Source organism: Ambystoma mexicanum, chromosome 2p, assembly GCF_040938575.1.
Source record: "Ambystoma mexicanum isolate Mex_15411 chromosome 2p, UKY_AmexF1_1, whole genome shotgun sequence".
Lineage (NCBI taxonomy): Eukaryota > Metazoa > Chordata > Amphibia > Caudata > Ambystomatidae > Ambystoma > Ambystoma mexicanum.
Window position 1 is genome coordinate 1014725905 of NC_090923.1, and position 15580 is coordinate 1014741484.

A 15580-nucleotide genomic window follows, 5' to 3' on the forward strand; every position below is an offset into this window, starting at 1 on the left:
CTGGGAGCATGAATGTTAATACTAGGTTCCCAAGTTCTTTCCTGAGAGGCAAAACCCTTCCAATCCACCAAGGAAAACAATTTCCTTCTGACTACTTTGGAATCTAAAATCTCTTTCTCTTGGAACTCAGGTTGCCCCTCTATAATCATTGGTTCAGGAGATCTTTGTAGTCTGGTTCCCTGGTTCATTGGCTTCAACAGGGAAACATGAAATACAGGGTGGATTTGCATATGAGGTGGAAGAGTCAATTTTAGTGCCACAGGACTGATGACTGCTTCCACTGGAAACAGGCCCAGATATCTAGGTTGAAACTTACGTAGCCCTTTTAGAGCAATGTGTTTGGAAGCTAGCCACACCTTGTCTCCCACTTGATAATCAGGAGTATCTCTTCGATGTTTGTCAACAAATTTCTTTTGACTCTCTTTTGCAGCAGTCAGATTTACCAAGGCTTCCTTCTGAATTCAGGAAATGTTCTTGTGAAGACTCTGCACCGCTGGCATCTCTGGTGGATCAAAGGCAGAGGTTTGTGGAAGGCAACCATTTAGAATGTAGGAAGGAGTATGCCGTGTAGAAGTGTGCTCAGAGTTATTGTAAGCATACTCTGCAACCCAGAGCAAATCTACCCAAGTGTGATCCGTTTGATGAAGGAGACATCAGAGATACTGTTCCAAAGTTTGATTTGTTCACTCTGTTTGTCCATCAGTTTGTGGCTGGTGGCTAGTAGACAAGCGCACTTCTATTCTAGCCATCTCAAAACACCCACAAAATCGTGTTATAACCCGAACAAGGGGGTAACTCTGTAATGAAATCCATCGATATGGTATGCCATGGGCAGGTGGAATAGCTGAGGGCTGAAGAAGTCCTGAAGGTCTCTGTTTTGAACCTTTATTTTGGGCACATATGCCACAAGTTTGGATAAAATCGATGATGTCTTTGCGCCAAGTAGGCCACCAGAAATGTCTTTTAAATTTAGCTATTGTTTTTAGCAATTCCTGGATGACCCTCCAGCAGAGCTCCATGATAGTCTGCCAAGACCTGCTCTTGCAGGATCGGAGTTGGCAGATAACGATGCCTCTGGAATTATGGGAGATTCTCTTGAATCAAACACTTAGGCCCTTTAGACTCCCAGGCCTCTAACTCAAGTTGTCATACTAAGCCGAACCTTTGTCTTCACATCCTCTTCGGAAAATGCAGTGGCTCCCAACATTTTTTCTTCTGGAATAATACTCACAGGATGTTGAGTCACTTGAACATCTTCAATCTCTCTGATGCGTGACAAATAGTCCGCCTTGCCATTACACATTCCAGGGCGGTAGGTCATAACAAAATTGTATTCTGCAAAAATAATGCCCAACGGAGTTGTCGTGAGGACTGAGCTTTTGCAAAGCGTACTTATTGCAGGTTTCTGTGGGCAGTAAGAATGGTGATGGTGTGTCGAGCCCCTAGTAAATGATGCCTCCATTCCTTGAAAGCATTTTTAATTGCTAGTAATTCTATGTCTGTGAATGCATTGCTTAATTACGCTGCTGATATTTTTTTAGACCAAAAGGCCAATGGGTGCAACTGTCCTTTTTGCAAATTCTTTTGAGACAATACCGCTCCCAGGGCAGCACTAGAAGTGTCGGTCTCCACCACAAACAGTAAATCAGGCTGAGGCTGGAGCAGTTGTAAATGTATTTAAAGTCTGGAAAGCCTCTTCTGCTTCAACGGTCCAATCGAATTTCTTATGTTTTCATAGTAACAAAGTAATTGGATGGACAAGCTGAGAAAAACCAGATACAAAGAGCTGATAAAAATGGGCAGATCCCAAGAAACTTTGGATTCCTTTCACAGATGTGGGAGATGGCCAGGTTATAACTGCTTCTACTTTTCTGTTGTCCATCTGAATTCCCTGCGGTGACAAGACGAATCCCAAACAATCCACAGAGGTCACATGAAAGGAGAATTTTTCCAATTTGATTTTGCCGTAGCTTCGTAAGTACTGCTGGAACATAGGCAATGTGTTCCTGGACTGAGGCTGAGTAGATAAAGATGTCATCAATGTACACCACAGAGCACACATCTAACAACTCATCTAAAACATCATTCATGAAGTTCTGAAAAGCAGCCGGGGCATTGCATAAGCCAAAAGGCATAGATTCTGCTACATGGGGTTTGAGACCCTGGAATTAAATCAATTTGATAATCGTAGGGCCGATGTGGTAGCAGCACGTTGGCCTGCACTTTTCAAACATGTCCTGAAAATCTTGATACTCTGGCGGTAGGATCCCTATTAACCCCAATGTGAAGCCTCCTCTATGTACTGCCTGTACCTCTTTTCCTGAATCGTCTTCACTCCTGTAACACAAGCTTTTGCATTCTTCGGTAAATATCAAGGTTCTGGTATGCCAATCAATCTGTGGATTATGTTTCTCTAACCATGGAATACCTAAGATAATTTTGAACTGCGGAGCACTGATTAGGTCAAACAATATCTTTTCTCAATGTCCATCCTGGCAAAGCAAGGTGCAGACTTCAGTACACTTCATCACTGGTCCTGATATTAGCTGAGTACCATCAACTGGCGTGACGTTCTCAACCACTGGCTTTGGGTTCATAGCAATACCAATCCTGCTTGCGAGTTCTTGATTCATGTAGTTCCCAATCGCACCGCTTAGGATGACAGGTACAACGAAAGGAGAGATCTGAAATTCCTTCTTCCTTCTTGTCGGGCGTTGGAGTTTTCCGTCAGCTCTTCCTTCTTTTCTCCTTTTTCAGCCTTGTCCAAGGCTCCTACTGCTTTCCAGCAAGGTTTCACTGGACAGTTACGAAGGAGATGTCCAGCTGAACCACAATAGAGATATAAATGCTGTTGTCTTCTCTTCTCTCTTTCCTCTTCTGAAATGGGGCCCCGAACACCCCCCCAATTGCATTGGCTCAGGATGACTCTCAGGGGGTAATTCATAGAATTCAGCGCACAAGTAGCGCACGCGGCTGGCGCACAGTGTGCGCGTGCGAATCCCTGCGCCAGCCGCGTGCGCTAAAATCCATTTCCGCGCACAGCGTATTCATGGATTCCAGCCACCAAAACCATCCGTGGCGCACAGTGGCGCAGCGACTCTGCAGCAGCGCCAGTTACGCCCCCAAGAACGCCTCTCGCGCAGGGAAAAGCCATCAAAATCCCCAATCCAGCGCAAAGGGCTGCGCTAACCTTGTACCAGCACGGCAAGCGGGCTACGTGTATCACTGGGGTGCGCGGGAAGTACCTCACGCGATTGGCCCCGTGCGAGCAGGGTACGCGTATTTCAGGGGTGCGTGGGAAGTTCCACACGCGATTGCCGCAGGGTACGTGTATTACAGGGGTGCGCGGGAAGTTCCACACGCAATTTCAGCAGGGTACGTGTATTTCAGGGGTGCGCGGGAAGTTCCACACGCGATTGGCCCCGTGTGAGCAGGGTATGCGTATTTCAGGGGTGCGCGGGAAGTTCCACACGCGATTCCAGCAGGGTACGTGTATTTCAGGGGTGCGCGGGAAGTTCCACACGCGATTTCAGCAGGGTACGCGTATTTCAAGGGTGCGCGGGAAGTTTCACACGCGATTTCAGCAGGGTACGTGTATTTTGGGGTGCGGGGGAAGTTTCACACGCGACATCAGCAGGGTACATGTATTTCAGGGGTGCGCAGGAAGATCCACACGCGATTGGCCCCGTGCGAGCAGGGTACACGTATTTCAGGGGTGCGCGGGAAGTTCCACACGCGATTCCAGCAGGGTACGTGTATTTCAGGGGTGCGCGGGAAGTTCCACACGCGATTTCAGCAGGGTACGTGTATTTCGGGGTGTGGGGGAAGTTTCACACGCGACATCAGCAGGGTACGTTTATTTCAGGGGTGCGCGGGAAGTTCCACACGCAATTGGCCCCGTGCGAGCAGGGTACGTGTATTTCAGGGGTGCTCGGGAAGTATCACACGCGATTCCAGCACGGTACGTGTATTTCAGGGGTGCGCGGGAAGTTCCACACGCGATTTCAGCAGGGTACGTGTATTTCAGGGTGCGGGGGAAGTTTCACACGAGACATCAGCAGGGTACGTGTATTTCAGGGGTATTTCAGGGGTGCGCGGGAAGTTCCACACGCGATTGGCCCCGTGCGAGCAGGGTACGCGTATTTCAGGGGTGCGCGGGAAGTTCCACACGCGATCTCATCAGGGTACGTGTACTTCGGGGTGCAGGGGAAGTATCACACGCAACATCAGCAGGGTACGTGCATTCCAGGGGTGCGCGGGAAGTTCCACACGCGATTCCATCAGGGTACGTGTATTACAAGGGTGCGCGGGGAGCACCACACGTGAATTGCACATGTGGGTCCTCCCAGGTGTTCCCTCTACACCCTCCACGGCCTCTGCAGGTAGCTCACACCACAGGGGCCTACCCTGCACATGTCCTTGCACTACTGCCCACCAACGCATGTCCCCCTGCACCCCCAGCCACCAGGGGCACCCTCCACCAGGCCCCCACCCATGTCTCGCACCCCCCCACCCCCCAGCAGTGCAGGGGCACCCTCCACCAGGCCCCCACCCATGTCTCCCACCCCCCACCCCCCAGCAGTGCAGGGGCACCCACCACCAGGCCCCCACCCATGTCCAACTCATTTTCCCCACCACCCCCACCCCCCAGCACTGTGGGGCACCTGCCAGCAGGCCTCCACCCATGTCTCCCACCCCCCCACCTCCCAGCACTGTGGGGCACCTGCCAGCAGGCCCCCACCTATGTCTCCCACCCCCACCACCCCCCAGCAGTCCAGGGGCACCCTCCACCAGGCCCCCACCCATGTCTCCCACCCCCCCACCCCCCAGCAGTGCCGGGGCACCCTCCACCAGGCCCGCACCCATGTCTCCCACCCCCCCCCCCACCCCCCAGCAGTGCAGGGGCACCCACCACCAGGCCCCCACCCATGTCCAACTCATGTTCCCCACCACCCCCACCCCCCAGCACTGTGGGGCACCTGCCAGCAGGCCCCCACCCATGTCTCCCACCCCCCCACCCCCCAGCAGTGCAGGGGCACCCACCACCAGGCCCCCACCCATGTCCAACTCATGTTCCCCATCACCCCCACCCCCCAGCACTGTGGGGCACCTGCCAGCAGGCCCCCACCCATGTCCAACTCATGTTCCCCACCACCCCACCCCCCAGCACTGTGGGGCACCTGCCAGCAGGCCCCCACCCATGTCTCCCACCTCCCCCCATTCCCCAGCAGTGCAGGGGCACCCACCACCAGGCCCCCACCCATGTCCAACTCATGTTCCCCACCACCCCCACCCCCAGCACTGTGGGGCACCTGCCAGCAGGCCCCCACCCATGTCACCCAGCACTGTGGGGCACCTGCCGGCAGGCCCCCACCCATGTCCAACTCATGTTCCCCACCCCCCGGCACTGTGGGGCACCTGCCAGCAGGCCCCCACCCATGTCTCCCACCCCTCCCACCCCCCAGCACTGTGGGGCACCTGCCACCAGGCCCCCACCCATGTCCACCTCATGTTCCCCACCACTCCCACCCCCCAGCAGTGCAGGGGCACCCTCCACCAGGCCCCCACCCATGTCTCCCACCACCCCCACCCCCCAGCACTGTGGGGCACCTGCCAGCAGGCCCCCACCCATGTCCAATTCATGTTCCCCACCCCCCCACTCCCCAGCACTGTGGGGCACCTACCAGCAGGCCCCCACCCATGTCTCCCCCCTTCCCCCAGCACTGTGGTGCACCTGCCAGCAGGCCCCCACCCATGTCCAACTCATGTTCCCCACCACCCCCACTCCCCAGCAGTGCAGGGGCACCCTCCACCAGGCCCCCACCCATGTCTCCCACCCCCCAGCAGTGCAGGGGCACCCTCCACCAGGCCCCCACCCATGTCTCCCACCCCCCACCCCCCAGCAGTGCAGGGGCACCCACCACCAGGCCCCCACCTATGTCCAACTCATGTTCCCCACCACTCCCACCCCCCAGCACTGTGGGGCACCTGCCAGCAGGCCCCCACCCATGTCGACCACCCCCCCCACACCCCAGCACTGTGGGGCACCTGCCAGCAGGCCCCAACCCATGTCCAACTCATGTTCCCCACCCCCCAGCACTGTGGGGCACCTGCCAGCAGGCCCCCACCCATGTCTCCCACCCCCCACCCCCAGCACTGTGGGGCACCTGCCAGCAGGCCCCCACCCATGTCTCCCACCCCCCAACCCCCCAGCAGTGCAGGGGCACCCACCACCAGGCCCCCACCCATGTCCAACTCATGTTCCCCACCACCCCCACCCCGCAGCACTGTGGGGCACCTGCCAGCAGGCCCCCACCCATGTCTCCCACCCCCCAGCACTGTGGGGCACCTGCCAGCAGGGCCCCACCCATGTCCAACTCATGTTCCCCACCCCCCCACCCCCCAGCACTGTGGGGCACCTGCCGGAGGCCCCCACCCATGTCCAACTCATGTTCCCCACCACCCCCACCCCCCAGCAGTGCAGGGGCACCCTCCACCAGGCCCCCACCCATGTCTCCCACCACCCCCACCCCCCAGCACTGTGGGGCACCTGCAAGCAGGCCCCCACCCATGTCCAACTCATGTTCCCCACCCCCCCACAGCACTGTGGGGCACCCTCCACCAGGCCCCCACCCATGTCTCTCACCCCCCCCCCACCCCCAGCAGTGCAGGGGCACCCTCCACCAGGCCCCCACCCATGTCTCCCACCCCCCAGCAGTGCAGGGGCACCCACCACCAGGCCCCCACCCATGTCTCCCACCCCCGCATCCCCCAGCAGTGCAGGGGCACCCTCCACCAGGGCCCCACCCATGCCTCCCACCCCCCCACCCCCCAGCAGTGCAGGGGCACCCACCACCAGGCCCCCACCCATGTCCAACTCATGTTCCCCACCCCCCCAGCACTGTGGGGCACCTGCCAGCACCCCCACCCATGTCCAACTCATGTTCCCCACCCCCCCACCCCCCAGCACTGTGGGGCACCTGCCAGCAGGCCCCCACCCATGTCTCCCACCCCCCCACCCCCCAGCAGTGCAGGGGCACCCACCACCAGGCCCCCACCCATGTCCAACTCATGTTCCCCACCATCCCCACCCCCCAGCACTGTGGGGCACCCGCCAGCAGGCCCCCACCCATGTCTCCCACCCCCCCCACCCCCCAGCACTAGGGGGCACCTGCCATCAGGCCCCCACCCATGTCTCCCACCCCCCCCACCCCCCAGCACTGTGGGGCACCTGCCAGCATGCCCCCACCCATGTCCAACACATGTTCCCCACCACCCCCACCCCCCAGAAGTGCAGGGGCACCCTCCACCAGGCCCCCACCCATGTCTCCCACCCCCCCCCACCCCCCAGCAGTGCAGGGGCACCCTCCACCAGGCCCCCACCCATGTCTCCCACCCCCCACCAGTGCAGGGGCACCCTCCACCAGGGCCCCACCCATGTCTCCCACCCCCCCAGCAGTGCAGGGCACCCACCACCAGGCCCCCACCCATGTCCAACTCATGTTCCCCACCACACCCACCCCCCAGCAGTGCAGGGGCAACCACCACCAGGCCCCCACCCATGTCCAACTCATGTTCCCCAGCCAACATGTCATCACAATCTAGATCCCTGGTCCCTATGGTCAGCCTCCAAATGCAAAACACCCACCCGAGTATTGCATCCACCCACTCATAATTGGCAATTACATGACAGAACACCAATTGCAAGTTCCGAAACAAACACATTTCCCTCACATACACCCATGTCTACCACCACCCCCACCCCCCAGCCACCAGGGGCAGCCTCCACCAGGCCCCCACTCATGTCCCCCTGCACCCCCACCCCTCAGCAGTGCAGGGGCAGCCTCCACCAGGCCCCCACTCATGTTCCCCTGCACCCCCACCCCCCAGCACTGTGGGGCACCTGCCAGCAGGCCCCCACCCATGTCCAACTCATGTTCCCCAGCCAACATGTCATCACAATCTAGATCCCTGGTCCTTATGGTCAGCCTCCAAATGCAAAACACCCACCCGAGTATTGCATCCACCCACTCATAATTGGCGATTACCAATTGCAAGTTCCGAAACAAACACATTTCCCTCAAATACACCCAATGGGTGTCAGTGAATCTCAAAACCCATATCATGATATGCATGAAACCAATGAGATGATACTACACATTGAAGTTTGATAAAAAAAATATGTAGTAAAGGAAACATAAATAGAATCAAAAATTAAGAAACATAAATGGGAATGTACAAAAATGAAAAGAAGCATGTCCGTGAAAAAAAGCAAAACCAAAAATCAAAATCCAAAGTAATGGTGTCCAAAGTCACTGTCCACAAAACAAAATCCAATGGGAAATAAAAAAGAAAGCCATTGCTCTATGGTTAAAATGTGAAAGAAAAATACAATCCAACAGTGAACTATATACATAAGAACAAGCCAGGGTCCATTATCCCAACAAAAAAAGGAAACCTATCTAACTACACTAACTAATGAAATAAACTATATACAAAAATGTGGCCAATGTCCAAAAGGTCCAAAATAAATAAAAAAAAAAATGAAACCTAACACTACCTACATAAATATGTACAAGGGCAGCGGGCTAGTTTGACGGCTCACTTTTGGATGTCCCGGGCCAGGGCATCATCGAACTCCTGCTCAATGTCCCGGAGGCGGTCCTCCTCCATGGCCCCGAGGGTCTGCAGGGCTGTCGGCGGATTGCCTCGAGGCACTCGGCCCGCTTCAGGGCCCTCCGCATGGAGTTCTCCGCCCTGACCATTGTGAGCCGTGCCTCTTCCGCCCGCTGCCGCTCCGCATCTATGGCGTGGCCCAACCGCTGCCACACGGAAGACACTCTCTGTCCTGGGTCCTCCTGCCCTCCGGCCGATGCCTGCCCCTCCAATGTTGAATGCCCCGAGCCTTCATGGCTCCCACCACATTGCTGCTGCTGCTGTGCCTCTGCCCGTGCACTGCCTCCTGCTGCCTGCACATCCTCCGCTGGCTGGGGTGCAGTCGTTGATGTGGCCACCCCTGCTGGACATCCGACTCCCGACTGTGGCAGGAATGCCTCCTCCACCAGCCTGGCCGCACCGTCAGAGGCAGCTCCACAGGGCACCCAGGTGACTGATGGGTGGGAAGATGGCACGGAGGACGACTGGCGCGTAGGGGTTCAAGTTGAGGAGGGGGTCGTAGCAAGCCCCATCATACGGAGGAATCCGGCCTGGGTGACCTGTCCCAGCAGGCTGACGTGGTCAACGAGCCATTCGAGATGACGTGCAGTCTCCTCATGAAAAGACTGCAGGTCACCTCGCATGGCCCGTTGACGCAACGCCACACCAGTTAGAACAGGCTCAACCCGGACCCGGATAGCCACGTCCGCAGGCAGAGGAAGGCCAGTTGTCCTGAGCTCATCCCCTGCCTGAAAACGGGTCTGGACGTAGGCATCCCTGCTGGTGCAAGATGATGCAGGGACAGGATCAGGGACAGGATTGCACACAGGCACCTCCGCGGCGGCCTGTGCTGCCTCCTGTCCCTGGTCCTGCACTGCACCACTAGCACCAGTGGGATCCCCGCCTCCTCCTCCACCAAACCCCCCACCAACCTGGATGACTCCGTGCCATCTTCCCCTGTTGGGCCCTGTGGGGTCCCAGCTCCCCCTTCTGCTGCCGAGGAGTCCAACTGCAACCTCCGCCTCTTGGACCTCCCCCCGGCAGCTGCGGCCTGGGAAGCGGCACCGGACTCCTCACTCCCCGACGAGATGACAACATGGGAGGGGAGCCGGGCCTTGCATCTCCGGCTGGCGGTGGGATCCCCGCCGCTGTGCTCCACAGCACCTTCTCTGCCCTCTTCATCAGTTGACGCTGCAGACAGGGAGAAATAAAACACAGGCATCAGGGCACTGTACAATGGACACATACACACATGACAGTTGTAAATGAGTGGCATTCGCAAACCTCAGATATGTCATCACAATCCCCAACACACATGTCATTTCAACTCGCACACATGAGCCATACCACAGCCATATCGCAACTGCCAGCACCATCCATACACATACAACAGCATGAGCAGGCAAAGGTGAGCCAGACATCACATGCAACACAGGAAGTGCACCACACATGTACACACACCACCACACTTGCATGCATGTGTACACCTCTGCCAAGTGTCGCAGTGTTCAGATGGGCATCCATGTCACATCTGCCGATCAGGCTTCCACTTACCGCTGTCACATGCATCCATGTTGCATCACTGTTGCACCCTTGTCAAATACACACAGATGCACATGTACACAGTGCTGATACATGCAGCTGAAAACAACATACATGCGTGACATCACGAACATGTCTACTTACATACACATTCATCCACCCATGTGTGCCCACACAACTGCATTTGGCATGCAAGCCTGCACACACAAGCACCATCCATGTCTCACACATTCCAGCCCTCGCATGTGTTAGCCCCACGGCCCTGTACACCCCCACCCATAACCGAACCCATACAAACAGATGTGCAACCTGCGACTACTGAAAAATCACCACACGCACATCTCACAATCAGGATGCATATACACTTACCGCTCGACTCCAGACGGGTCTGCCTCTCAAGGACCTGGACGTGGAGCGCTGGGGATATGCGTTCCAGGACCCTCATCTGTTCTTCCGACAAGTGGCCCCGGCGCCCCTTGGCATCCGCTGCCTTCAAGAGGCGCCGGGCCTTGTTCAGGGTCCTGGACCTGAAGTCCTCCCAGCACTTCTTGACATGTTGTAAGTCGCGGACTGCCACCCCCCCCGCGTTGATGGCAGTCACGATGTCAGTCCAGATCCGAGTCCGTCCTTCCTTGTCGGCGCGGGAACTTCCGAAGAGGGCATCATACTGCCCCAGGACTTGCTTCACCAGGACACCAACTTCGGTGGCACTGAAGCTGGTGCCCCTCTGCCTCTCTGGCCGGGAGTTGTCAGTGGTCTCAGATGGTGTTTGCCCCGACATGACAACCCCAGAGGCAGGAGTGGGTGGGCAACTGGGTCCTGGGACTGGGCTGTGGAGCGATGGAATCCCAGTCGGGAGTCTTCGGTTCCAGCAGGGGTGGTCACAGCAACAGCACCCCTGGCTGATGTGCAGGCAGCAAATGGCAGGGCACGTGGGCAGCAGGCAGTCAGGCAGCAGCAGATGGCAGGTGGGAGCATGCTTGGGGCTCTGGGGGGCAGTAGCTCAGCCTTCTGGGCAGGAGCGTGGCCTTCCGTGTGCTTACGAGTGGCCAGCTTGATACGGAGTGATTTGGCACGTGAAAATTCGGCACGTGAGCGTGTAATTCGAGGAAAGGCCCTTAGCGCGTAAGCGCGTCTGCACGCATACACATTTTCATTGGACAGAAGGCCCCTCAAGCGCAAGCGCCCCTGTGACGTGACGCGTACAGGCGTGCATGGGCATTTCAGCGCACGTGAAAAACTGCACGTCCGCGTGTAATACGAGGAAAGGGCCCATGCGCGTAAGTGATGTGACGCGCGCGTGCGTTTCCCTCAGCACGGGTTAAAGGTGAGCGGGCCCAGCAGTTCGCTGTACGTGCCTTTCGTGGAGACCGACGTGTTTTGCTGCTTCCTGTTGTTTCGCGCGCCATCACAACTTCACAGCTATCAAGGACGTATCTCTTCTTTTGGCGGGGGTATTGGCTACGCGTGTTTTTCTGCTTCGCGCTAGTCAGACGGTGAGTCGCACACGCTCTTTTTCCCACTGCGGGTGCCCCTGTGTATCGCACCCATTTTCGATGTCATAGTAGCCTGCGTGTCCCACGCGTACGCGTTATTCGTGTTACTTGGTGCCACCGCGTACTGCGGGAGGTTGAATCCACGCACGTAGGCTGCAGGGTTGCGTGCACGGTTTTACTGCAGTTTTGGGGTGCCTGAGCGTTGCGTGACCCGTCACCACATCACCGGGGTCACATACAGCCTTGGAGGTGCAGGGGGGCTGTTAACATTTTGCTTCCCACCCCCTTCACCCCAATTGCCCAGGTCAATTGTGGTGTACACCTCCAATTGGCACCACTCCATCTGTGCCAGCACTTCTACATCAGTGCCATGGTTGGGAGGCCACCAAAGGTGAGGGGCGCCTCAGGTGGGCATCCTCCTCGTGGCGGGCGTGGTCGGGGACGTGGCCGTGGTGACCAGGGAGTAGGGGGACTCCAGGGTGTCCAGGGCGGCCACAGAGGGGGAAGAGGCAGGGGTGCGCCACTTGAGCACAATGTTGTGCCATGTGTCGGTGCAGTCATGCCACCACCCCCTGTGGTTCCGGGGGATGCAGCTCCTGCATCTGGCACTGGCACCCGTTCGACCCGGCAGTCCTTTCCATCGACTGACACGGGCCCAAGGGTAGTGGTAACTGCAGGTGCAGCTGTGGACACCGCCACCCAGGCTCAGGGTCTGCCAGCGCAGGCTGCGTTGGCACTTGAAGAGCCCTTGGTAGATCTCCAACAGGCCAGGGGGGAAACCATAGGGGCAGGCCGGGCTGCTCAGACCAAGACACGTGTCCCTGGGGCAGTCATGTCATCTGCTGCCCCGAACAGCCGGGTGTTGGCAAGTGCAGGGGCAGATGCACCCAACAGCACCCCGGTTGTGAGTCTGCCAACCAGGACCGTTGCGGTCAATGACCCTGCCACAGCTGATGTTGCTGCGCAGGGTCCAATAGTGGGCACCCAGCTGCCACTGACACAAGACAGGCCTTTGGTCGTCCCTCCACCTGCCACTCCATTGGCTCAATCCACCGAACCCACTGGCCATACTGGTCAGGGCGGCATTAGCCAGCCAGGGTCTGCGCCACAGTCCAAGAGGAGGAAAGTTGCACCTACAGCACAGGCTGGTACCCCACACACAGCCACGACCTCCTGCACATCGAGGAAGAAGCCTTTCTGTAAGCAGGAACTGGACTTCCTCGTGGACTACGTGCGGGGCCACAGCCGTGACATGCTAGTGGGTGCCAATAGTCAGACTACGGCTGCCCAACGTGACACCCACTGGAAGCATGTTGCGGAACATGTCAGTTCATTCAGCCAGGAGGTGCGCATGGAGCAAGAGTGCAAAAAGCGTTGGAATGACATCAAGCGCAGCACTAAGGCTAAGCGTGCCTCTAATTACAACTTGACTCTGGTGACTGGCGGTGGGCCTGCACCAGAGGAGGAAGAGCTCACTCCGCATGAGGCTCTCGTTGCGGAGTTCATACCACCTGAATTGGTTGAAGGAGTGGGAGAGATGCTAGACTTTGATGCGCAGTCCAGTGAGTGTTGATGCGTGTTTGAGGACGTGTGTGTTTCACTTGTGGGATGTGTTGTGCATGATTGCCGCTACATGTGACATGTACATGGTTCTGATGTGTAAGTAATGCAATGTTTCCGTCATGCATGTCCTCTGCCTGCATGCGGGACTCCATGTAGGCATGCTCCCTTGCCCCTCCTCCGCCACTCTGCACCCCAGTTCCACCTTTGCACTGGTCTGCTTCAATCTTGCCAATGTGTAGTTTCTTGTTCATGTGTCCTGTGTAGATGCTAACTTCCAGCGTAGACTCTGCCAGACATATGCCGTGTGGTACAGCCTTAGTACTCGATGCAGGATATCTCACTTGTACTGTGCATGGGTCAGATGTCCCGCAGGGACATGAGTGCCCAATTCATGCTTCATGTGCATTGCACGCATGCCCCTATGTGTCCTTGACTGGATGATCACTGTAATATAAGTCCTTGGTTACATACATTGCCTGCCATCTCATCAGCCTTCCCATGTCAACTGTGGCTCAGTCCTGCGTTGCACACATGTTTAGGCTCTGACAATCTAAGTGGCTCACAGGCCTCAGCCTGTTCAATGGCCAATGACTCTGTCCAACCCTTGTTGTGTCTTCTTCACACGTGGGCGGCCTCCGGAGATTTCATCAAGTGTCCTGCCTACTGTCCCAGCATCATTTGCAGTGTTGTCATTTGAATCACATTAAGCTGTTGATGCCAGTCAACACTGCCTGTCAATACACAGGTGTATGGTCAGCCTTTTGATACCATGCTAGGCATCCCTGCTTTGGTACTCGGGTGGAGGGGTGCTTGGCTTCTAGATATGGTACACATTGAATGCGCAATGCACGTGATGTCTGAATTTGGCATTGCACTGCCTTCACATTTCCTGGCACACACCATGGAGTGCTTGTACATGTAGGTAGTGAGTGGCGTACACATTTTCTGCACTGCATAGACCCACTGGCATGGAAACTGCCACCTTTCAACAGGTCTGATCACAGAATCTATTCAAAGTTGACCCAGCATGCATGCCAGGTTATATGTTGTGTGTCACATGTCTGCCGGATGCATTTGCTCTCGGTGTGTGTGTGTGTCGTGTGCTTCTGACATGTGTAGTGACCTTTTTTCTCTCTATTTTTCAGATGATGACGCAATGGAGGCGGAGGATGGTGTTGTCATGCCAGACACAGGGTTGGTAACACCACATCAACCCGGCACTAGTGGGGGTCGTGGGGTGGTAGGCCACGAAAACCCACAAGTGCTGCAGTCCATCTTGTCTCTGGCTGCCTATGAGTCCAGCCTTGATGACGACTCTGACGTCCATGTTGAGTTGGATGAGCTCAAGTCCATGTGTCAGGGGTGAGTGATTCTGATGTGGACACTCCTCTGTCTGCGACCCCTGCACTGAGGGATCAGACAGTCTTGGTTCCTCCGCCCGTGGTGGATCGGGACACAGGGTCACCCTCCACACCAGTCACTGATGTGCCTGGGACATCACATCGACGGGGGCATGTAGTCATGCAGCCGCGGGCGGTGCCAACACAGCAAGGACCCCCGGTCCTTGGGTCCCGCAGGGGTCAAGCCCGGCAGCGTGGTCGCCGCACGCAACCGCTGTATACTGAGTGGGAGCAAGACATGACTGCCAATTCCGAACGGCAGGGGGCAGCAATGGAGAACATCGCTGAGAGCATGGAGCGTGTGGCCCGATCTGTGCTCCCCCCTGCTAGGCAGGTGCTTCTCCAGCAGCAGGCGGCACGGTCCACGGCCCGCTCGCTCAGGCTGGGCATGGCCGCCTCAGACAGGGCACACCAGGCTGAAATGTCGTCTCTGCGTAAAGCAATTGCTGCTCACGCAGAGGCGCACATGGATGCCCTGAGGGAGGAGTATGCTTCCCTCAGATCCACTCTGGGTGTCCTTATGATGTCCCAGAGGCAGCAGGCAGAGGAGAGGTTTGCACAGCTTGAGCGTACCATCTCGGCTGAGCTACAGGCTTGCCGGGAGGTGCAGCGGTTGTCCAGCCAGGCCTTGCAGGAGGAACTCCGTGTTACACGTGCTACCTTGCAAGAGGAAGCACGTGTATCACGTGAGGTTCTGCATGCAGACCTACATCACATCGCCACACAGAACCAGGCTCACCCGTCCGGCAGACTTGCTGCCGACGAGGGGCAAGCTGCGGCTAGGCGTGGCCAGGCTACTGTGCCACGTCCTCCTTTACAGGATGAGCCAGACTCGGACGACCATCTATCTCCGACATAGGTCGGGCTGTGCAGGCTTTGAGCCCATGGAGGTTTTTTTTTTGGCTCAGTATCATCGCATGTGGA